Source organism: Armigeres subalbatus, chromosome 3 (assembly GCF_024139115.2).
Source record: "Armigeres subalbatus isolate Guangzhou_Male chromosome 3, GZ_Asu_2, whole genome shotgun sequence".
NCBI classification, from domain to species: Eukaryota; Metazoa; Arthropoda; class Insecta; order Diptera; family Culicidae; genus Armigeres; species Armigeres subalbatus.
Genome location: NC_085141.1, coordinates 197,207,542 through 197,231,819, shown reverse-complemented (window position 1 = coordinate 197,231,819; position 24,278 = coordinate 197,207,542). Strand labels below are relative to the sequence as shown.

General features: G+C 37.3%; 1 pseudogene; it reads right to left on the bottom strand.

Annotated features, from left to right (window-relative positions):
• Window positions 1–7,114: 7,114 nt before the first annotated feature.
• On the bottom strand, window positions 7,115–24,154 carry LOC134222220 (3-phosphoinositide-dependent protein kinase 1-like; annotated as a pseudogene).
• Between the last annotated feature and the right edge of the window lie 124 nt (window positions 24,155–24,278).

Below are 24,278 nucleotides of genomic sequence, written 5' to 3'. Positions count from 1 at the left end.
CGCCCCTGTAAAGCTCCCATAAGCGTCTGTGCAACAAACAACCGATTAGTCGGATGCAAAGTAGGCCGATCCGACCGACGAAAACCAACTAAATCGGGGGAAAAGTCGGTAGGATGTTTTATGGGGACGTTTACGTTGCGTTCGACAGTTTTCCCATGGGAAATGTGTCAAACGCAACGCAAACGTATCCTATGTGCGGGGCTCTTTACTCCTCTCCACAAAAACGTACCTATTGTAGGCGTGATCTTCGACATCTGAATATAGTGAGATGGCAACACAGACAAAAGGTACCATAGCTTGGATGTGCCAAACCTATTCAGCATGATTACTGTTTGGTGTATGATCAGTAGACTGGCCCAGCTTTGTATGGGCAGAAAAAAATGTTGTCGAATTCCACAATAAATTCACAATCTATATAAATAAAAATGAAATGGTCTGTGTTCGTATCCGCAAAACTCGAAAACGGCTAGATGGATTTTCTTCATTTCTTCAGCAGATATGTTCGTTACCGTTTCCGACGGGTTTATATGATATTTCCTCATGCAAAAATTACGCGTAAGGTTGTGCAAATCGTGAAAAACTAAAATTGTGATTCCTATGCAAATTTTGCATGGGCAGTTCGGAACGCACATTCTCGCCTACTGTGCAGGACAACGTCTGCCGGGTCTACTAGTTTAATAATAATAATTCCACAATAAGTCGATTCGATCAATAAATTAAAAAAAGTATACAACCCAGATCCTAATAAATCAGACGAAAAAGTTCATTCGATCATCGTACAATGTTCTGTGAAATTGTTTTGTAACATACAAACCGTCCTTTTTGCAATTCTGAGCTCAATCGAGCAATCAGAACCAATTTCCAGATCGAATGAGTATCGGAGGTGTATTTTCCTACATAATTTGGCTGAAATCCCCATACAAACTTCAAATCAAATGCGCCAGCTTATGCAACAGCGATTGAGCTGAAATTTTGAGAGATTATTTTTTTCACCCAAAGACACAATCCTGGGGGGTGACCCGTGGAATTCGACAACATTTTGTTTCCTGGGCCAGTCTAATGGTCAGCGTACACAACAATAATTATTGGTGAATTTCAAGGTTGTCATCAGACGAATGGAGTCGGCAAAGGGAATACCAAGAATTTTGACTACAGATTCCTTTCTAGTTTGTAACCACTAGGTGTTAGAAATATTTCCTTCGCAATACCCGAAACTCGCCGAATTAGTTTTGTGCAAATTCAACAAGACCAAATCGACGGAAAAAACTTTCTTCATCGCCTCTATTTGTCACGGTGACATCACGCTGATGTCGTCGGCGTAGGCAACCAGCACACCACACCTGTTCAACCCGGCATGGTGACGAAGACTGGTGATCAGATCTTTCAGTACGAAAGTGACTCGGAAGATGTTGCGCTTTGATTTCGAACATTTCTGTTTATGGTGGTCAACATTTCGGTATGTTGATAACATCCGTCGTACGCTAATCGTATTTGCGCATAGAGGCGCTGGTTTTGATTTTGGGTTTAGCGTACGACAGCCACCATTCTATCTACGATCTGTAGTTCCTAGGTTGCCGAGTCCAATATTCCCACTTGTAATGGAATTTGGCTACGTTTTCTTCGGTTAAAAGATGCTATCAAAGAGCCCAGAAACCGCGCCCGGGCTCGCGAACCCGGGAACATGCGGACACAGCTTTTACCACGCGTTATGCAGCTGCGTCACAGCAACAGTCACGGCTGTTTTGAGGGACGGATTGGACGAATCGGAAGCACGCAGTATACAATAGAAATCGCCAGCGAGGATGACGTTGACGCTGTGCAGCTCCTGGAAAAGCGCAAATGGTACAAATTGTCGTGTTGTGCACTCTCATCGCGAACAGCCGGCTGTCCAGGCTTTTCTCGGCGTAAGTGACCTGGATATGCTTCCTCACTGCAGCGGTGCCATTCTAAGTATGGTCCACATTAGCGAAAACGACAAAACCAGGCCAGTAAAGCTGTTCGTTCTCGACTTCCTGCAGATACACGATTCTTCATCGCCATATCCACTTCATGTTTTCCATCGTATTCGTCCACGTTATTTTTGTGTGAGCTTCAAATGACTTAAGGTTTCCCAAACACACGCGACGCGACAGTCGCGACGCGATTCTATCGCTTGGCGACAGCAATTCTGTCGCCGTTGGTATGGAAGCGTAAATAGGGGCCGTCCAGAAACCACGTGGTCATATAGGGGGGGAGGGGGGGGGGGGGTTGGAAAATGACCACGATAAGCCACATGGGGGGGGGGGGGGGGTTGCTCTCGAACCACGTGGTTTTTTTTAACACGAAAATTTTTGGTAAATAACAATAGCGGTGTAAAAAATACAAATCATCAAAATTTAATGATTTAATCATTAAACGCAAAGCGCATCTTAGGGCCGATGCCCACGTAGCGTCTTTTCAACTCAGTGTTAAAAAGAATTTAGCATTAAGCATCGAGAAAACCCGGTAACGCAGCGTCGGTCGCAACGCCGATGCATATCTGAGTTATTTGGCCAACTTAGCTTTAGATCCTTTTTCCATAAAAAAAAAAATAAATGAAAAAGCAGGTTGCGTTTCAGTCTCAATTTTCACCAAAAAAAATTGGGAAAGAAAAATGAAAAAATTTTTTTTTTAAATTCCGCCGCAGATGGTTTTTGGCATCACGCCACCGACACTTTTGCATCAGCGGACTACAGCTACAATTTTGAAAACTGTTCATGTTTTTACAATAATTCAAGAAAAATCTTCGAAAGAATGTCTTGTGGATATTCAGGAAAAATCCAGTAAAAAAATTTCCTGTAAAAACTTTGACCTTACTTCATACAATCCTGATAAAGTGCTAGCATTCAGAATGTTTTTTGAACAATTTTCTCTGGAAAATTTTGCTTGTAAATTTTGCTACAAATTGGTCATTAAAAAAAAACAAAATATCGCCAGTGTAAATGCCGAAAAAAATTCTATGTGAATTCTGTCTGAAAATTCAAAACAGTCTCGTGGGAAATACATATAATTTTCGGTGGAAAAAAATGTTCATATTTTCATATTTTTTTTACATTCTAATGAACTTCTTCGACAAGTTCTTCCGAATCTTCACCAGAAATTCTATTGCATTTCCAAAATAAGTTGTTCGAACAGATTGGAGAATACACTTCAAAATGTTTAGTCTCCAGTTAGCCTTACGACCAAAGGCATAGGATTGCCAATCCGGAGATGACGAGTTCGATTCTCGTTCCTGTCTAGGATGTTTTCGGGTGTCAAACATTGTCGACATCCTAGGTATAATGTATCCTTCGTACTTGCTACACAAGATATATAATCGTACAATTGCTGGCATTTAAAACTTTCAATTTATAACTGAGGAAATGCTAAAAGAATAAACTAAGTTGAAAAGCAGACCAAATTCCAGTTGAAATATGGAGCCATAGAAGAAGAAGACTTCTAAATTTTTCAAGAAAAAATCTTCTGAATTTTCATGAGAAATTAAATAGCCAATGCCACATGAAACACTTTGATATTACCGTTGATTTTTTGTTTTTGGATTTTTGTTTTCAAATTTGGAATTTTGAAATGAAATTTTTACGCTCTTTGTGAATTCTATCACATTTTTAAATTTTCCAAATATTTTTTTATTCGAGGCATTATTTAGAATTTCCACGGAAGAGTCTATGGATTATCTTCAACAAATACTTTGGATTTTCAAAGAATAAATCTTTAGAATTCACAAGGTTCGTGTTTTTTTTAATTTGCACCATAATTTCTTCCAAAATTTCATGGGAAATTCATTCTTCTTCGGAAAGTCATTTTGATTTCTTTGTAGGTTCAGCTAAACATTGCTTTAAATCTTTACCATGCAAAGAAGCACAAGAAATGATTTAAAAATTTTAAGGAATTTTCACATCAGAAAATCTTTAAAATTTTGATTTAATTTTCTAAGGAATTCCTATTGGAATTGCTTCTAAAGTACAACCTTCACAAGTACTACAAAAGTGCAATTTTTTTCGTTATTTCCACTTGTAAAAACATCGAAATATCCTCGAAATTCATTATTGGTGTTTTAGATGAACTTTTTTCGATTTTCTACTGGAAAATCTTAGGAATTTCCATCGGAAATGTTTTGGCATATTCCGAATAATTTCTTTTGGAAATAAAAAAAACTGCTGAAAATTTCTAAGAATTTCCTTTGGAAAACAAAAAAAAATTCCATTGGAAATTTAGAAGAATTTCGTTTGAAGATTCATTAAAGTTGCCCAGGATTTTGGAAACAATCTTTAGAGATTCTGTAAAAAAGTAAGCTGGATTTTTTTTCTTCTTTATACTGGAAATTATTCGGAATTTAATGTTTATTGGAATTTTCATCGTAAATATGCATTTAAGATCCTTCTACGGATTCTTCTAGTTCTTCAAAATTGATACCGAACCTTTTTTAGGAACTTTTCCACAGAATTTCGAAAAAAAAATCGTTGAAATACTGAAGATTTTTCCGTGGAGACTCCGAAGAATTTCTTCTAACTATTCTGAAGGGTTTCCCTTGCAACTCCAGAATAATTATTCTTGAAAATTAGGAAGATCTTGGAATTTAAAATTCATCCAAGCAATACATGTAGGCAATTATTTAGGATTAAGAAGCCTAGTTCTTATGATATTGAATAATTAGGCTAATTGATCGAAAAATTTAATAATGCACCTAATTAGAACATTTAGGTGCATTTTTAAATTTTTCGATCAATAATGCACAAAATTCTAGTAGTGCGTATGAAAAAGGTTATGACATAGAGAAGTTTGCATTTAAAAAATCAACATGAAATTCTAAATAAAATGCTTTTTAAATTCATAAAAGGGTCTTAGAACTAAGAAGAGTCCGGCGATATGAAAAAAAGTGGCAGTGTTCCAGAAAAAAACACTCCAATTCCTAAAACAATCTAGGGTAATAAATAGTGTTATAAAAACGATTTAAATTGAATTCCAAAACAAATCTCAACCCTTTCAGGACGGATGGGTCATATATGCCCAGCGTTTTAGATTGTCTATTAAATCACAAAAGAGAGCTAGACCACCATTTTCTTCAGTAAAATTGTTCATCTAGATATTGGTTTTACAGAAAAAAATATGGGAGCTCAAATTTGACTGACCCTGAAAACTCAGTTATCCGAAACTTTGGGAAGATTTCGATTCTAAGAGCATGCAAATGAAGTTGAAATGATTGAATCATTCTGAACACTCAGATAAGATGGGTCATCCTGAACGTTAAGCCAGTGATTGCTCTCAAGTTCAGCCCACGACTTCTCGGGTGATCAATCATGACATTTGTAATGTCCTCATCATCGGTATGTACCCAATCCGATGAAATAAGCATATGATCCTAATTTCCATTAACGTGAGATCTAAGAGACAAGGTACCCAAAATTATCTTGAGTCAACATCAAGCTGCACAATGACTATGCCTTTTTTGTAGGGCCTTAGAAGCACTGGGTTCACGGACTTGGATGATTAAGTAGTTCAAACAATACGACTTCCAGGACGTGTTTTAAAACCTAAAAGTTTTGTATAACCTAAGTCGAGTCAAGTACGAAACACTGAAGACGACCTTACTGTTGAGGTCGAAATACGTATCTGTCAAGGTACAATCAAGTGGTGGAATTAAATGGGAAGGTACAAACTCGTCTTATGACAAGTAAAGACATTCCATTAAAAAGCTCAACATAATTTTTTTAACTAAAAAGTCTGTACTGCCGTCATACGCATATTTGTCCCATGTTTGCTGGGATTTCCTATGTACATGGGACAATTATGCGTAGAACGGCAGTGTAGTAGCTTGTACAAATAACAATTGTCATATCAACCCAATGGACCTAATGGGATATTATATCATACATCATTCATAATTTGGTTAATTGGATAAATCGAATGATCCGAACTCCAAAATGATAATTGATCTATAATAAATTCATTCTTTTATGAGTCGCTTATGAAAAGACCATTGACTGAAGCATATTCGAGATATGGAATAGAAGTTCCTTGGGAAATTATTCGAAAGACATCAGAGTGACCGAGAAAATATGTTTAGTATGGCATCATTGGATTCCACGAGGCAATATCAAAATAAAATTTCAATGAAGAATTAGAAATTTTGAGAGATGAGCCAGCTCTAGATTATTTATCAGAGAAAAATAGAAATTTTCCATAATAGAATTGGAAATCGCCAATAAAGAAATCAGGGTATGAGTATTAAATAAATATAGAATTACTGCAAATAATGCAAAATTTCCATAAACAGTTGAAAATTTTCCACAAAACAATAATAAATTAGCACTTGTAAAAGCAAAAATTGCAATTATGTATTTAAAAAAATCACCAATAAAGAAATTAAAAAATATAGGGATATTTTGGAAAATTTCTAAACCATTACAAATTTTTCTCGAAATTTTTATAACCTATTCGCGAGTCCGCATTTTTTGGTATCCTCCTGATGCATCGAAGGTATGCGAGTTCTAGATAACCTAATACCTGATACACATTACAACATGATAACATCATAAAAATCTTCGAAATAATGAAAATTTATAATTTCCATGCTGGGTTTTAGTTTGATTTTGAATCAGTTGAAATTGTCCATCTTCAAAATTGATCGGATTAACCATATGTTTTAGTTACATAGGTTTTTTTTTTTTAAAAAACTTTTTCGAAAGACCTGGAAGAACGAGTAATTTATTCGAAAAGTGTTTTCTCTTCATATAGCGGTATTTACACTAAAAGCGCTCGATGCGGCACGGACGGATGGAAAATACACCAACGGATTTAATTTGCTTAACTTTCTGAGCGCAAACAAAAACCCGTCTGCTCGTCTCGGAAGCTGAGCGATAATTGGGTTATTAGTAAACCACTAAATGATAGAAGCCAAATTACTAAATCGAAACCATCTTTGGCTGAACATTTCGTTTAATGAACAAATAATAATAATAATGTGGAATACGTATAAATAGCATTGAAAATGTAAATGCCTATGTCAGCAAACGGTGTAGTCCCATACAATCACAGTCCCTAGTAGTCACAATCAAAGGAGTATGGATTTGTCTTAGTATTTAGTATGACGCATTCATTTGATTAAATTAGTTTTATATATTATAATTATGCTACAATTGAAGTGACGTATTAGTATTTAAATTTATATTTTATAAACTTGATCATACATTTCTTGTATTGCTTGACACCATTTAAGCGCATATCCTTGAGAATCCTCTAAGTAATAAGTTCGATGCGGCTGGAAATATATACGAGAACATATTATTTCACTTACAAATAACAATAAGGATTCTATAACATTCCCCAGAAAACCATACCCCAGAAAACCATTCCCCAGATTACACTATATCCCAAAAAAAAGTTCATACTTTTAAATATATTCCTGCAATGAAAAAAAAAACGATTTTGTTTTTATAAACATAAATCAATCATTGAAAAAATAAACCTTATTACCGAATGACCGAATTTTTGACCGAATCACATGAATGGTCGCTTCTATAGGCGAATTTACCAGAAAAATAGAATCTGCAATGGAAAGATCCATTAACTACGTAACGCAAAAATTGAGTATTTTCAATCCCCCTCCGTAATTTACGTAATTTGTGGACGTTCCCAATGAAACACTAAACGTATGCTAAAAAATCCCTGATTTATCCACCTAGCGGCGTTGGTGCCGTTCTCGCGCAAAAAAAAAAACTAAAAAATATGAGTGAGTGTTTTTAGCGTGTGTGTGCATGCATTATGCATAGAAAATAGTATTTTGAAAAATGAGACAGGATTTTCAGTCGAATGGAAGTTGTTGCGAGTAATTCGGCCAATGCGAAGTTTCAAAAAGTGTGTCTACAAAATTTTGTACACATACACACACCCACGTACATACATACACACACAGACATCACCTCAATTCGTCGAGCTGAGTCGATTGGTATATAACACTATGGGTCTCCAAGCCTCCTATCAAAAGTTTGGTTTTGTAGTGATCATATAGTCTTTACGTATACTTAGTATACGAGAAAGGCAAAAAGTTAAAGTTTGAGCGAAGTTGTGCGTCCAGCATCCATTTATGATTAGCCTTATTCCCGGCTAGGCAAATCCTAAAAGTAACTTTTATGTGGATTCTCCTATACTGCCATCATATGAAAATTTGTCCCATGTTTGCTGGGATTCTTATGTACACGTAACAGTTATGACGGCAGTATTGGCAGGTGGTGTTAATAACCACGCATACACAAAATTTGTTTGTAAATTTCTATAAATTTATGCCAATAAACATGTGTAAATATTTCTGAAAAAAATAATTTAAGCTCTTTTTAGTGGAATGTATTCAACCGTCTAAGACGAGTTAAGTACTCTCCATTTAATTCCACTACGTTTTGTTGTCTTTTGCAGATAAGTCGTCTTAGACGGTTGGATGTGTAAATATGTGTGTTTCAAAATCAGGCATCATCTACTTGTTTGCCATACTCCGGGCTAACGCATGATTTGAAAGAGGGCATATTCCAGGAATGACAGGGTTGTAAATATTCTGCAGCACTGGATGAAGGTGATGTTTTTTTAATTTTCTTCTTTGGAATCGATCTCACATTCCCGGAGAGGAAGGGGAGTAAACAACAGAACTCACATCCCCCAGTGCGCCACAAATATGAAATTCACCACAGTAAAATGTACACATTCACCCAGAAAATGGCAAAAAATCACCACGCGTTTAAATGGGCCACTCACATTCATGTTACCGCGGCAAAATGAGCACCCTGCCAGGGTGAGTTGTGTGGATGAATTGTAAGTTGAAAGTTGGTGCCAGCAATTTTTTTCTTGACGCTACACAGTCACACTCACGACGGCGGCGATGAGATTGACCGTAGAATATAGGGTAAATGATGTATTTTGGACATCTGAATATATTTTGGACTTTTGGTTATATTTTACGTGTTTTTCAACTTAGCTTTCTTTAAATAAGTAGGAATCATGTGTCTCCTTGGCCTCTTCCATAATCACATTTATAACCACATTCATGTAACAAAATAAACAAAATATAGCCAAAAGTCCAAAATATATTCAGATGTCCAAAATACCATCGTTACCCTACTGAGATCCATGTTTTTACTGCATTGACTTTGACATCGGGTTACCGCTCCTTGAATTCATAGGGTAAAGTGCCCAATAGTGGACCCCCAACCAATAGTGGACCCCCAGCCATTTTTTGCATTATTACAGCACAATGTAAACATTTTGCTATGAAATTCCATTGGGAGATCCTACCTTACAGTCCTATGATTTGATTACATGCATTGGAAATGCTATGGAAACTAAAATTAGATGATTTTTTACAATTCTATAAAAAATAAACACGAGAGTGTCCATTATAGGAATATATTGGGGGGTCCATAATAGGGAAGAAGAACGTTTCGAAACGGAACATAAAAATCAAATGAAGTGTCGACTATAGGGAAACAATTTCCTATTATGGACCCCCAGGGGATCTACTATAGGGCGAATTCAGTCAGACTTTAAAATGTTAATTTCAACGAATAACGTCGAGTATTTGAGTGTTTCATGTATGTATCGTGAAGAGGAGTTGCAGAGCTTGATATTAGATATCACGCAAAATTAATATCTTGATAATTTCCACTCCTTATGCTAGGAAGAGCAAAATTTCGCTACTAGGGGGTCCACTATCGGCCATTTTACCCTACCATTTACCCAAATCAATACCATTCGAAAACAAAGATTTTGTGCAAAAATTGTTTCATTTCTCATTTTTTTGTGACTTTTTCAGCAGTGAGATAACAACAAAACATGACGCAAATTGATTCTAAATTTTCTGTTTTGGTATTGATATAGGAGCATGTTATTAATAATGGAACGGATACCCAACAACCCTGGTGCATGAGACAAAAGAATGTACCACCAATTTGCCTATTTCCGAATAAATGAGTATTTAGAAAAAGAAATTCGTTAACCTTATTTCGGGTAAATTCATGTTTTTCGAGAAGAAATCATTTACTCATTTTCCTTTTCCGGGCTAACACGTGCTTCAAAAGAAGAAATAATCTACTTTGTTACCTTATTCCGAGCCAATGCCGTAAAATGAAACAGTCATTTATTCATGTGAATTATTGTGGACACACGCGTGCGTAGCACAAAAAATCATTTTACTTATTCCGGAAAAATGCGCTTTTAAAAGAAGGAATCATCGATTTATTTGCCTTATTGTGGGAAAAAGGCGTGGGTAGTGAGTGGGTGTTATTTCCCAACAAACTATTTGAACTGAATAAGCTATTTTTGAGGCTAAAGAAAATTATTTTTAACGAAATAAACGCTTTATCAATTTCCAATGTTTGTTGGATGTTTACTCAAGCAAGGTGTGTCAATTAAAATAAGAAGAAATTCATTCTTTCTGTTTTGACCATGGTCATTATGCCATAAGGCCCATCGTATTTGAAACTAGGGGAAACTGGACACACATAATCCCCGTCTATTGTTTCGGATATTACTCGATGTAACAGGAATAAATTCTTGTAATCTTGTAATCTTGTAATATCAACGCACCCTTTGACCATAGCCTATCTGCGTTGTATTTAAATACCGCTGAGCGATACGTCTACTGGGCAACACGTCCGGTGTGCACTGCACTAAGATCTCCTTAGATGCAACCGGATCGAGATCTTACTTAAGGCTCCCAAGGGTCCGTTTCGTTGTGATATGTTGCCATAAAATAGAAGTATATGCACTTGCTTTTCTAATCTACGAGAATATTTAAATTTATTAATGATATTGATTAGTGACAAGTAAATTCATTCATCGATCAGATTAGAACGAGCTCAGTGCAATTAAAATATAAACGCAATACTTTTCTGCAATTCACAGAAGATGTTGGGATTGTCCTTGAAGTAATCACGTTGTGAACACAGACTTCCTGTATTGACGGTGGTTGTTATGAATATGAATACCACTGCTGATACCGGAACAATAAGATTTTCTTCATCACTGGTCGTCTGGAAAGAGGTAGATAAAAGAATTGGGCCGCTTTCACTCGCCGGCCCGCAAAACATTAGTAAGTAATTAATCTTACTACTAAGACAAAAATACAGTTCTAATAATTCTGTCTTATTAATGGATATCACACATGCCCATCTGATACTCAACAACCAAAACATATCCTCAATACTTAATAAAATGATAACTGTATATAGTTTCTATTATTGTCCATATATACCTACTATTCAATCTAGGATTCCAAATCGGATAAATTAATTCAGTTGCTAACTAAAAGCTTATCCTCAACGCTTTGGCTGTCAATAGTCTCCACAATATGAACCTTAAAGGTTATAACTTTGTTCAATCCTACATCTGTTTATATTAAAACTCAATCCTAACTGCCCCGAAACCGCTTTCAACACATAACTGCCCCGAGCACAGCCACTACATGCGACCCACAGGACCCCAATCGAGGACGACCTACACTATACCGTTGTGAGCTTACACCCTCACCTGGGCTGTGCGACGCTGAAAACATGCTCCTAACGTTTGATGCCTAAAAATAAGAATAATTAAACTAATTACACTAAATCTTACACTTTTGATCGAACCCGGCTGACATTCGCGTTAAACAATGTGTTCCATGAGTGCTGATCACTCATGATAACGCCCCGAATCGGCGAATAAAATTCAGTTTAACGCAGAGTTTAAACCCTCTCTTGCGCTAAGTAATGCTGAAAACCTAACTTCTAGGAATTTGATTCGTAGAAACAAATTATACTGAAATTGGTGCGTGGCAAAATAAGTTATACTATTAGCTAATTTAGTTAAACCCTGACTACCCCACATTATACTGGCCCGTTTGGAGTCATCCAGTGGCACTTGGTCTTAGCATTCGTTTTCTTTTTAAATTCTATAACAATTCACCACGCTTACCCACCCTCATATTAGTAATATGTAGAACGAATGCTTGACTATTACTATACTAAGTATAGTAAAAGACCGGAAGTAATAATTGGGCCAGCCACCACCCTCGATGTAACACACACGGTAAAAAATCAACACGCTCAATTCAACTGTTCCATCTATTGAATGATCAACTTTACAATCACTATTATTGAAAATGATATTCCTTTGATTTTGAAGTGGTGTCACACCTTTCACAAGTGTGTTGAATGCGGACAATTCCATAACATCAACATGATTGATCAAAGTGCTACTCACTGGATGTTGAAATGGTTTGCACTTCGATCAGCACCAATGTCTCCACTAGAATTGAAAGTGCTATGCTATTGAATTCACAAGTTCAAGGCTATTGATTTAAGAGTGGAGCGATATTGGTGTTGTTCTAAAAATAGATGACAGTTCTTCCATCTGTTCTGCTTATTTCAAGAAGTATTTCGAAGTGTGAGATGGAGTCGTGGTAAGACGAAGGACTTTCAATCAAAGGTATGTTATTCAAATCTAAGCTGAGGCAATTCTATTTTTTATTTTGTTGTTTTATATACAAAATATTGTGCACGTCAAATGGAAGTGGTGGTCTTTGAATGCGACGAGCTCAGCTATTGATATTGATTTGATTCCAAAGTAGTGCATATTCAAATGCAGAACAGTTTGCATGGACGTGCATATTTTTTACCGTGTATGTTTTCCGAAAGCAAATCCTAACAGGTTGGTGACTTCATACATCAGTGTGTTACTGTCATGCAAACATACATAATCATTTTTCTGTAGTGCGCTTTCAAAGAACACAAATGCGATTTACCTTTAAGCACTGACTAAAAGTGGTTGCTTATGATTGAAAATTCTTTGGGACACAACAGAACGATTTACGATAGAACACAATAAAAATAGTCATTGTAAGTAAACTTGTTCTACACTGCCGTCATGTGCATATTTGTCCCATATTTCCTGGGATTTCCTAAGTACATGGGGCAGTTATGCGTATAATGGCAACAGCTGTAGTAAAAGTGCAATTCAATACTAGATCGAACAGTACAGATTGTGATCTCTTGAGTATTTTCGTGGCTTTATTTATATTTGTTGGTTGAAAACCAATATTGAAAGCATTTTACTCGTAAGTAATAAAACTAATCACAGTTGAGTATCCTTAACTACACATCGCTCTGGTTAAAGAAATAAAGCTGCAAATTTAAATTACGCTCGTACTGCTTGAATGGATAAATTGAAGTGTGAAAAATTACATTCATTCAAACTTTTTAACCAAAAAATTTAAAACAGATCAATTAGTGACATGCAATACAGTAGCTGTAATATGCAATGGGGTACAACAAACGCCGCAATACATGCAATATCGGGATCAAGTATGTTCAAACTGTGGGGATCAAGTGTCTTTGTTGGGTATTCATATAAAAATGAAGTAAGCATTGATCGTTTAAATGAGTTTATTTAACTCTACAATAATAAAACTATGTCCACTAAAAATTTGACATGTGCTAAGTTATTAACCTTTCTTATATGAAGAAAAAAAGGTTTGAGAAAAATAATAAAAACTCTCTAAAACCCACGTACATAAAGTAACAAATATCAAATGTTACTCAGATTCAATAATCTTTCTAACAGATGTTTCTACACATATCAGTTGTGAGAAAATGTTATTAGTTAAACAGGGAGGGATCATGTGTCCCCGGGAATCGCGTGTGTCCGATTTCCACTACAGTTTCTAAAAAATCTAACATAATGGCCCTTGCACATCCAACTCATCAAGATAAATGTTTTATGTACAATTGTATGCTCCATTCTATTCTATTGTATTCTCCATCTATATATCCTGTTTTCTGGGAGCGGAACATCCTTGGGAATGGTTTTCTGGGTAATTTAGGGGTTTGAAACATAATTTTCCTCAGATGAATAATAATATTTGAATACATGTGCTATAAAGACAAAAATCGATAGACTTTTCTACATGTTTTGACACATAATAATTGAAAAAAAATACATTCAATACATGGTGGTACAACAAATATTTGAGCTTCAGTACTTTACCGTTTTGTGTCGTTTGTACTCGTTCATATACATACCGTGTGTACAAAAAACATTTTGAAATTTTTAGCTTCTGCACGCAACTGATCGCTCCATGGTATTTCGCCTTTCTTGACCATCTGCACTGGATCGATGTATATAAGCTTAGGGCCTGTAGTAAGCAGCAACATTCGTTTTCTCGGTACGTAGAGGGCTCCTTTTCTTTTGTTTACAAAACCTTTCTTAAGAATCAGTTCTCCCTCGGCAAATGGATGCCACATATCGGATTTTGTTCTTCTAGTATTGTGTTTTCTCTTCATCATTGGCAGGAATTTTCAAAACTAAAATAACAAATTTAATTATGTTTGAGATTTACTCAAATTAATGAAATAATGAGTCTTACAGTTACTTATTTTATTAATTAATGCTTCAGTATCAATTAATTATTAAATGATTAATCAAATCAAATTTTGATAGTTGTGAATGGCGCTGACATATGTGATACAGCTACATCCAGATTTTTTACACGGTTTGGTTTTAGTCGTTTAAGACCTTCAGCGTCAATGAAACAAATAGTTACCATAACGAAAAATTGACTAAAAATCAAAAGAAAATTCAGGGGGTATTTAAAAAGCTGTGAAAATTCAAGTTAAGTGAGAAATTAATGAATTCCAACCGCGTAAAAAAACCTGGGTGTACTTGAATAAATGAAAATAAAAAATCTGCTTAATCCAAATAGCGGTGTTGGTGCCTTTCTCGTGCAAAAAAAAAATACTAAAAAAATTTGAGTATTTTGTAGCATGATTTGTTAATTAAAAATAGTATTTTGGCCATAGCTTCTCATCCCATAGTCGAATCTAGCCAATTCTCAATAGCATACAATGGGACAGAATTTCCCGATGGATGGAACTTGTTGCGAGTAGTTCTATCAATGTTATATTGCAAAAAGTGTGCCTACAAAATGTTGTACCCATACACACATACATACATACACACATACATACACACATAACAGACATCACCTCAATTCGTCGAGCTGATTCGATTGGTATATAACACTATGGGTCTCCAAGCCTTCTATCAAGAGTGTATTATACGAGAAAGGCAAAAACATGGTTTAACAGAAAGTCTGTGCAGGGTTGCAACGCTAAGATGATACACTTGAAATATGTATTTAATTAGCATACCATTATTTTAAATTTGATATGTAGCAACAAGAAAATTAATAAAGTTTCATTATTTATTTAGCAGCTATTATTTATTTATTACCAGACTAAGGCCGGAGTGGCCTGTGCTGCACATAAAAGTCTTCTCCATTCAGCTCGGTCCATGGCTGCACTTCGCCAACCACGCAATCTGCGGAGGGTCCGCAAATCGTCCTCCACCTGATCGATCCACCTTGCCCGCTGTGCACCTCGCCTTCTTGTTCCCGTCGGATCGTTGTCGAGAACCATTTTCACCGGATTACTGCCCGGACCACCGCAGTCTTCCGATTTTCGCGGTATGAATGATGGATGGTTCTCCCAACAGCTGATGCAACTCGTGGTTCATTCGCCTCCTCCATGTACCGTTCGCCATCTGCACCCCACCATGGATGGTACGCAGAACTTTCCTTTCGAAAATTGGTCCTCCACGAGCACCGTCCAGGTCTCGTGGCTGTAGAGCTATTACCGGTCTAATGAGCGTTTTATAGATAGCCAGTTGGGTACGGCGGCGAATTCTATTCGATCAGAGAATTTTGCGGAGTCCAAAGTATGTACGGTTTCCAGCCACGATGCGTCTCCGAATTGCTCTGCGTGTATCATTTTCGGCAGTCACCAGTGAGCCCAAGTACACGAATTCTTCGACCACCTCGATTCCGTCACTACCAATACAAACTCGTGGTGCGTGGCTCACGTTGTCTTTTCTTGAACCTCTTCCTATCATATACTTCGTCTTCTACGTATTGATGACTAGTCCAAACCGTCTGATGTAGGCTTCCTTCAGCTACTCAAAGTTACGTGCTATAATATCAAAGTCGTCGGCGAAACCAAATAACAGGATTTCCTCTTTCAATCCGATGTTAAATAGCAGGCACGACAGACCATAACCTTGTCGTAACCCTCTGCGCGTTTTAAAGGGACTCGAGAATGCCCTTGGAACTCGAACTACGCACATCACCCGATCCATCGTCGAAATGATCAACCGTGTCAGTTTATCCGGAAATCCGTGTGCGTGCATTAACTACCATAGCTAGTCTCGATGGATTGTATCATATGCGACTTTGAAGTTGATGAATAGATGTTGTGTGGGCACGTTGTATTCACGACATTTCTGCAATACCTGACGTACGGTAGAGCCCATAAATCCCGCCTGGTACTTCCCCACGAACTCTCTTGCAATTGGTGTTAGTCGGAGGCAAAAAATTTGGGCGAGCACCTTGTAGGCGGAGTTCAGCCCTGTGATTGCGCGGTAATTGCTGCAATTCAACTTATCGCCTTTTTTGTAGGAACAAGCTAAATTCCATCCACCCCTTCGGCAAAACCTCAGCCTCCCAAACCGTGGTGCAGCGCTCTAGCCAGTGCCTCACCACCATGTTTGAAAAGCTCTCCTGGTAGTTGGTCAACCCCAGAAGCTTTGTTATTTTTAACCAGCCGAACTCCTCCTGGATTTCCTGGAGATCCTGAGCCGGAAATCGTATGTTCTGGGCGTGTGCTCCCAAGTTCGCCACCATGCCACCATCCTTATCTGCATCATCGCCATTCAGGTGCTCTTCGTAGTGCTGCCGCCACCTTTGGATCACATCACGCTCGTTCGTAAGAAGGTTCCCGTCCTTACACATATAAGGCTGTGGCGGCACGTGGACCTTACGTGAACAATTCAGCATATCATAGAACTTTTGTGCGTTATTAGCGCTGTACAGTTGCCAGTCTCTTCACGGTATTAATCTTCCTGTGGGCGCTTTTTCTTCCGAAAAATCGAGTTCTATATGTTCCACGCCCGTTTGTATCGTGTCTCGGTCACCCTCGAGTGGTTTTATAGCAATCTCGGCCATGCTGCATTATTCTCTTCCACTAACTGCTCACATTCGCCGTCATAACAGTCGTTTATTTAGCTCGGAGGCACCGTGCCTAGTGCAGCGGTTGCTGTGCTTCCAACGACGGATCGAATATATCTCCAGCCAAATTCAAGAGAAGTTGCTCCTAAATGCTCTCCCGTTGGGAGTGCCACTTGCAGCTGCTGCGCGTAGTCTTGGGCTAGTCTACCGTCTTGTAGCCGCCCAATGTTTAGCCGTGGCGGACGACTCCGACGTGTGTTGTATACCGTCGAGAGTTTTGAGTGCAGACATACTGCACCGAGGTAGTGGTCGGATTCAGTGGGCATCCATCGTTTGTCTGTTCCAGCTCTGTATAGAAGGCTTCTTTCTCGTCGTCGGGTCTCCCTTCGTGTGGGCAGTGCACATTAGGGTGGCTCAAAAAACACTTTTACAATTTTTGATGGGCCGCCCTCTTATTCGATTCAATTTGATGCCCTGATGCTCTGGACAAAATTTCAGCCAAATCGGTCAACGTTTGGGCAGTGCTAAAGTCGTTGGAAGTTTATATGGAAAAATGTATGCAGAAACATCCTTAAACAGTGATTTGCAGTTGGATGGCACAATTTACGATCAAGTACCATGAAACTCATTCAGTTCTTGTAGAATTTAATGCAGAATGTTATGCTGAAAACCGCGAGAAGATTAGAGTTTATTAGGCAAAGATATTTGCATTTTACTGGAGTGTTGTAGGGGTGAATATATTTCTTTTCAAAGGTAAAAGAAACGAAATTTGCTCAAACCTCACTTCAGAGAAATGCTAATAACTTAGCCGGGTAAACTCTAATCTTCTCACGTTTTTTTGCATAACATTCTGTATGAAATTCTTCAAGATCGGAATGAGTATCATAGTTCTTCATCGTAAGTTGTGCCGTCCAGCTGCAATTCACTGTTTTTGAATGTTTCTGCATACATGTTTGCATATAAACTTCCAACAAGTTTAGCACCGCCCAAACGTTGACCAATTTGGCTGAAATTTTGTCCAGAGCATCAGGGCATCAAATAGAACCGAATAAGAGGGCGGCCCATCAAAAAAATTGAAAAAAGTTTTTCTCATACTAATTTGAGCCACCCTAGTGCACATTGATGATGCTATAGTTGAAGAAATGGCCTTTTATCCTCAGATGGCACATCCTTGCGTTGATCTCCTGCAGCGCCACCACGTCGAAGTTGTGGAAATGTAATTTATCGTAGGTTTTCAGAGGTGACCCAGCTTAGGGCTGCAAGCCTCTTTAATAAAGAAAAAAATCACCGTAGCTTATGCTGCTGCAACCTGTGAAAACTAGCGGCATGCAGTTCCATGTTCCAAGCTTCCAATCCTAGGTGATCCTTTATTCGTCGCCTAGGTCGTTGCCGATTGTATCGAGTCGTATTCGTAATGATTAGTTTTAAAGGTGGCTTAATGGGCATGTGCAAACCTCCTGTCTCGTCGGAGGGCCATCGTGTCAGGTCTGTTTAGTGTCTCACCAAACACCTGAACTTGGGCTTGTGCGCTTTGGGCGGCACACGGTCACATTGGCGCAGCCTGCTTGCGGATACTCGCAGCTTTTGTTGAAGTTCTACAGAGTCCACTGTCGAACCCACCGTATCCTAGGCAGGCACCATGTGTGAACATATGTGAATTGCAAACCCTGTTACTGTGCCAATTCAATAATTTTCCCAAAACTAATTTCAATTTGAGAAAGCTTCTGGAGCTCTGGAATACATACCAAAGTAGACGATTATTATGAATAAACTGTTAAATCCCCCCGTCACTTCGCGCAGCGTGATCGCTTTCACACTAGTACACTAGGAAAATAAGGCTAAAAACACGAGGTTAGACTTGTAATTGTCTACCTAATATATTTATATATTTTAAACCATCATTGGGGCTGTATCAAGTCTGTTGATGTAATAAATAATAAATAAATAAACTAATAGACAGATGCATTCAGGATGTGCCTGTGACCGTTATTAATGAAAAATGTCCATTCATTCTGAACTCGCCTTTCGAAAGATATAATATCCAGGCGTCTGCTATGAAAATTTCAAAATATTTCATCTAGGGAATCGAAAGTTGTAGCAGTTACAAATTTAATGATTTTTGCGTTCGATATTTCACTAATATTCACCTAATATATATATATATATATATATATACCGTGAAATTCCTCCTCCCTTACATCCAAATAAATTATCATCAAATATGCAATTTGCAACCTCAATCAACTATAACCTAAAACCTATTCTTTGAATAATGGAAAAAAAATAGCAAAGGATGTTAGAAATAACATTGTTCTAATATCAATGACAAAATAGACAATACAACCACAATACGGTATTCAAATTACAGAATTATTGCACTTCAATTTCCTAATCTTTACAATGTTATGAAAACTCATATGTGAATATGTACGTTATGTGGAAGATATTGATTTGGAAAATGTATTGGAGGTAACCACTTTCCCTTCGAAGGGACTCGAACCCATGACCCTACAGTGCGCTAGACTGGTGCATTAACCAACTAAGCTACGAAGGACCTTCGTCGGCCTTCGCAACCTAGCGGCTACTGTACTATACACATGTGAAAGTATTGGCTTGAGAAATGGATTGCGAGTGATTTGACTATGCGTCCAATTTGGGAATCTCGAGCTCGTTCAGTAGCCGCTAGGTTGCGAAGGCCGACGGAGGTCCTTCGTAGCTTAGTTGGTTAAAGCACCAGTCTAGCGCACTGTAGGGTCATGGGTTCGAGTCCCTTCGAAGGGAAAGTGGTTACCTCCAATACATTTTCCAAATCAATATCTTCCACATAACGTACATATTCACATATGAGTTTTCCTAATCTTACCAAAGTAAAAAAAAATAGTGTCTATGACAGACAAGTAACTACACTCTGTATGATGATTCTGCTTTTATCAAATACTAGCAGACCCGACGAGCTTTGTTTCGCCTAACATTGATTTATTCTTGATTTACATGCCAGATTTGGTTCCATTTGCTTGATTTTCTCTCGAGTTATGAAGAAATTAATGTTTCATTTGTATGGGAGCCCCCCTTTCCAAAGCGGGAGGGGTATCGAATCATCTTAAGAACCTTCCCCGGGCCCAAAAACCTCTGCATACAAATTTTCACACCGATCGGATCAGTAGTTTCCGAGTCTATATGATTCAGACAGACAGAAATTCATTTTATGTATATAGATAAAGATGATAATAGTTGGTAACGCGCTGAAACAATTTTGCCTTTCATGGGTACTGGGTAGTTGGTAAGACTAGTAACCAACATTTAAACAACAATGTACATCATTTGTTGTTAGTTATACAACTACATCCAGTTCGATTCAAGCAGTGGTACGAAAACGAGTTCCATTTGGGGAAAAATGGGAAAGGCTAGATCACACGAGGAAAACCGCCTTTTCCGAGAACGGTAGACGGAAAAAGCATATATGCACCACTTTGGAACGTCTCAACAATTTAACTGAATTGCTGAACTACGATGCATTTACTTAATAAATTAATGCATTTACTACATAAATTAACTGACACAGGGAATACTAGTATCCGACTTAGAACTAGAAGAGGAAAATTATCGCATTTCCATAAAACCAGGTAAGAAAATGAGAGATTTTAAAAGACTGAAACTATTTAAGAAATATTTCACTGTCATGAGACGAGTTTAGTACAATTCCATTTAATTCCACCAAATCGTATTACTTTTACATATACGTATTTCGACCTTAACTGTAAGGTCGTCTTCAGTGTCTCGTACTTGACTCGACTCAAGTCGAGTTATGTACATAAGCTTGAACACGGCTCAAAAAGTGAAAATGTAACATAAAGCTGAAATAACAAAAGGCTGACAACTCGTAGGAAACAGATTTAATGGTAGAAGCAGGCATTACAACATCATCTGAACAGGGTATATTATCTTTCTTGGTACAAAGATATTATCCCTAATCGAAGAGCGTCTGGAAAGATATTATCGTTTGAGCATCTGATGATGATACTGATAGCAAACGCAGATTGGATTTTTTTTTATTATTCCGAAAGTGTTGCAAAACTAGAGCCGTGAAAATTTGTGTATCCATGACGAACATTGTAACTTTGTTTATTGAATGGATAGATAACTGAGATCAATATCACATCATTTCATTAGTATCTTTGCTCGGAAGACAGAATTTAAAAAAATGCAAGTCAATGTCCCTCGCGAGATGGAAAGGAAAGGAACATGAACTGGCTCTGATCGTTGATAGCCACTTTACATTGTGCTGACCATAGGCATGTTGTCATCCTCATGGGGATCTTAGATTACCTTTGACTTACAATCTAATGATAGTGAATTTGTGCATAAAGGCAGAACTATTCAACTTTCTTGACATTGGTGTCCTATTCGAGTTACTTCACCTGTGTTTAAAATATTCAAGCTGAAATCGTTTCCGGATCTGTTTCAACCAGTATGTTTATAGTGACGTGCGATTAATTACGTGGAGAAGTGACTGCATGAAGAAACCAAACAGGTGTTGCGTTGTTCGATGTTACGTCAAAGACTATATTTTTTTTTGCTTTCGATACGACGATAATGGATATTGTCAGCCCAGCATTAGAACTGGGTATGAAAGAAGAGAGGCTGCGCTCCACGACAAGGAATTAATTTATTTGACCTTCCGTTTTGATGGGGAAAGCATAAGTAAGTAATTACTCTTCATTCATCACTCGTCGTCCTCCCTCCTTAATTCTTTAGTTTTTATTCTTCTTTCTTTATTCTTAATTTTTATTTCTTTATTCTTCATTCTGTGTTTCCTTCTTCTATCTTCCATCTTCCACATTTCTTCTTAATTTTTCTTCTACTTTCTATATCAATCATTATCTATTATTTATTGATTCTTCATTTTTTCTTTATCCATCTGCCCTTCTAGCTTCTTCTTTCATCCTTTTACTTTTGTTCTTTTCTTGATCTGAATCTTTATTCACCATTCAACTAATCAATTTATTGCATTCCCCAAATTTCAGCCTTTCGATACTTTACAGCCTCCTGATACAATTCAGCCTATCGATACTTTCAGCCTTATGAGTATGCAGTCTAGTCTTTCGACCTTTTGTAGGACACGCCCAATGTTGGCAGCCGTAGAGGCTGGTTTGTCTCTGGACAAGATATTTGGAGCCAACTAATTGATATATCTCGGGTACTTATTCAAAAGGACGTATGTGATTTTGTAAGCAAAGATTCAAATGTCGATTTGTCCAATCTGATGGCACTCCCACGCAAACCAACACCACCAACATGTAGCCGAAGGCTTCTCCTACTTGTCTGAGGTGATGGTTTGCGTGGGAGTGCTATCAGATTGGACAAAACGACGTTTGAATCTTTGTTTAAAAATCACATTCGTCCTTTTGAATAATTTCCCGAGATTTTATCAATTTACAAACCGTTTGGCCGTAACCTCCCCCACAGATAAAATTTTTAGTAATTAAACGTAAAGTTAATATAAGTATATGCTTCATGCATTATCTATTCCAACAACTAAATAGTAAATATAAAAGTTACTTACCCATATCCACTGATGATGAATTAATCTCCGTCGAAGGTGCTCCAATTTTCAACCAATCTTGTCCGAGCAACCTGGTGATTTGTTCATTATCTAATCCAGGCTTTATGTTATCCGGAAAATCATATATTTCTACTGTAGGATCTTCTTTGGTACATTCACCACTTAGTAGAGCAGAGATTAAAAGGGTGGACTCATTTTCCGTATTGTTACAAAGTCTATATCTTCCAAGAATGTGTGGCTTCGTATACTATCGTAATGCGATTTGTCCTTCACGCCTAATCTTTTCTGAGGATTCAATACGAGAAGTTTCTCGATTAAATCTGCAGCGATATGATCGAATTCGTTTGGAAACGTCAATTCTAATTTGGTTATTTTTTGAAATATCAAATAATCATTCGGACCTTGGAAGGGTGGAAAACCCGCAATCATTTGATACAAAATGCAACCAAATGACCATATGTCTGACGCATTTGTTGAGTCCCTTCCTTTGAGAATTTCAGGAGAAACATATTGCGCCGTTCCAACGAAGCTTCTGCGTTTTCGATGCGTCGGCGCGGATCGCTCATCAGATTCACACGCACTATCCTCTTTCTCATCGCTACTTATATTATCTCTTTTGTATCATCTATGCGTGACGATCCAAAATCTGCGATCATTATGTTAAATTTATCATCTAATAGTATATTTTCCGGTTTAAGATCTCTGTGTATAATATTATGAGCATGCATCTGTTCGATTGCATTCAAAATTTGCGCTGAATAAAATCGTACACATTCTAAGTCGAGCTTTTTAACTCTCTCCATTAATTGTAATAAAGTTCCGTTTTTTGCATAAGTCATTACAAAATATAACTTCGACGGATCTTGAAACGTGCAAAACAAGTTTAGAAAGCCGGGTAAACCGCTCAATCTGTTAAGTGCTTCTCGTTCACGTTTCACATATTCTTGTTTACGTTCGCGAATAATTTGTTGTTTTTCGCAGACTTTCACTAAAATAATTTGGATTGAAACATAATACACCACATTTGCTGTAACTGCGCATGCAACGTACCTGCCCAATAAATATAGAATTACTGCAAATAATGCAAAATTTCCATAAACAGTTGAAAATTTTCCACAAAACAATAATAAATTAGCACTTGTAAAAGCAAAAATTGCAATTATGTATTTAAAAAAATCACCAATAAAGAAATTAAAAAATATAGGGATATTTTGGAAAATTTCTAAACCATTACAAATTTTTCTCGAAATTTTTATAACATATTCGCGAGTCCGCATTTTTTGGTATCCTCCTGATGCATCGAAGGTATGCGAGTTCTAGATAACCTAATACCTGATACACATTACAACATGATAACATCATAAAAATCTTCGAAATAATGAAAATTTATAATTTCCATGCTGGGTTTTAGTTTGATTTTGAATCAGTTGAAATTGTCCATCTTCAAAATTGATCGGATTAACCATATGTTTTAGTTACATAGGTTTTTTTTTAAAAAACTTTTTCGAAACACCTGGAAGAACGAGTAATTTATACGAAAAGTGTTTTCTCGTCATATAGCGGTACACTAAAAGCGCTCGATGCGAGACTGACGGATGAAAAATAAACCAACGGATTTAATTTTCTTAACTTTCTGAGCGCAAACAAAAACCCGTCTGCTCGTCTTGGAAGCTGAGCCTG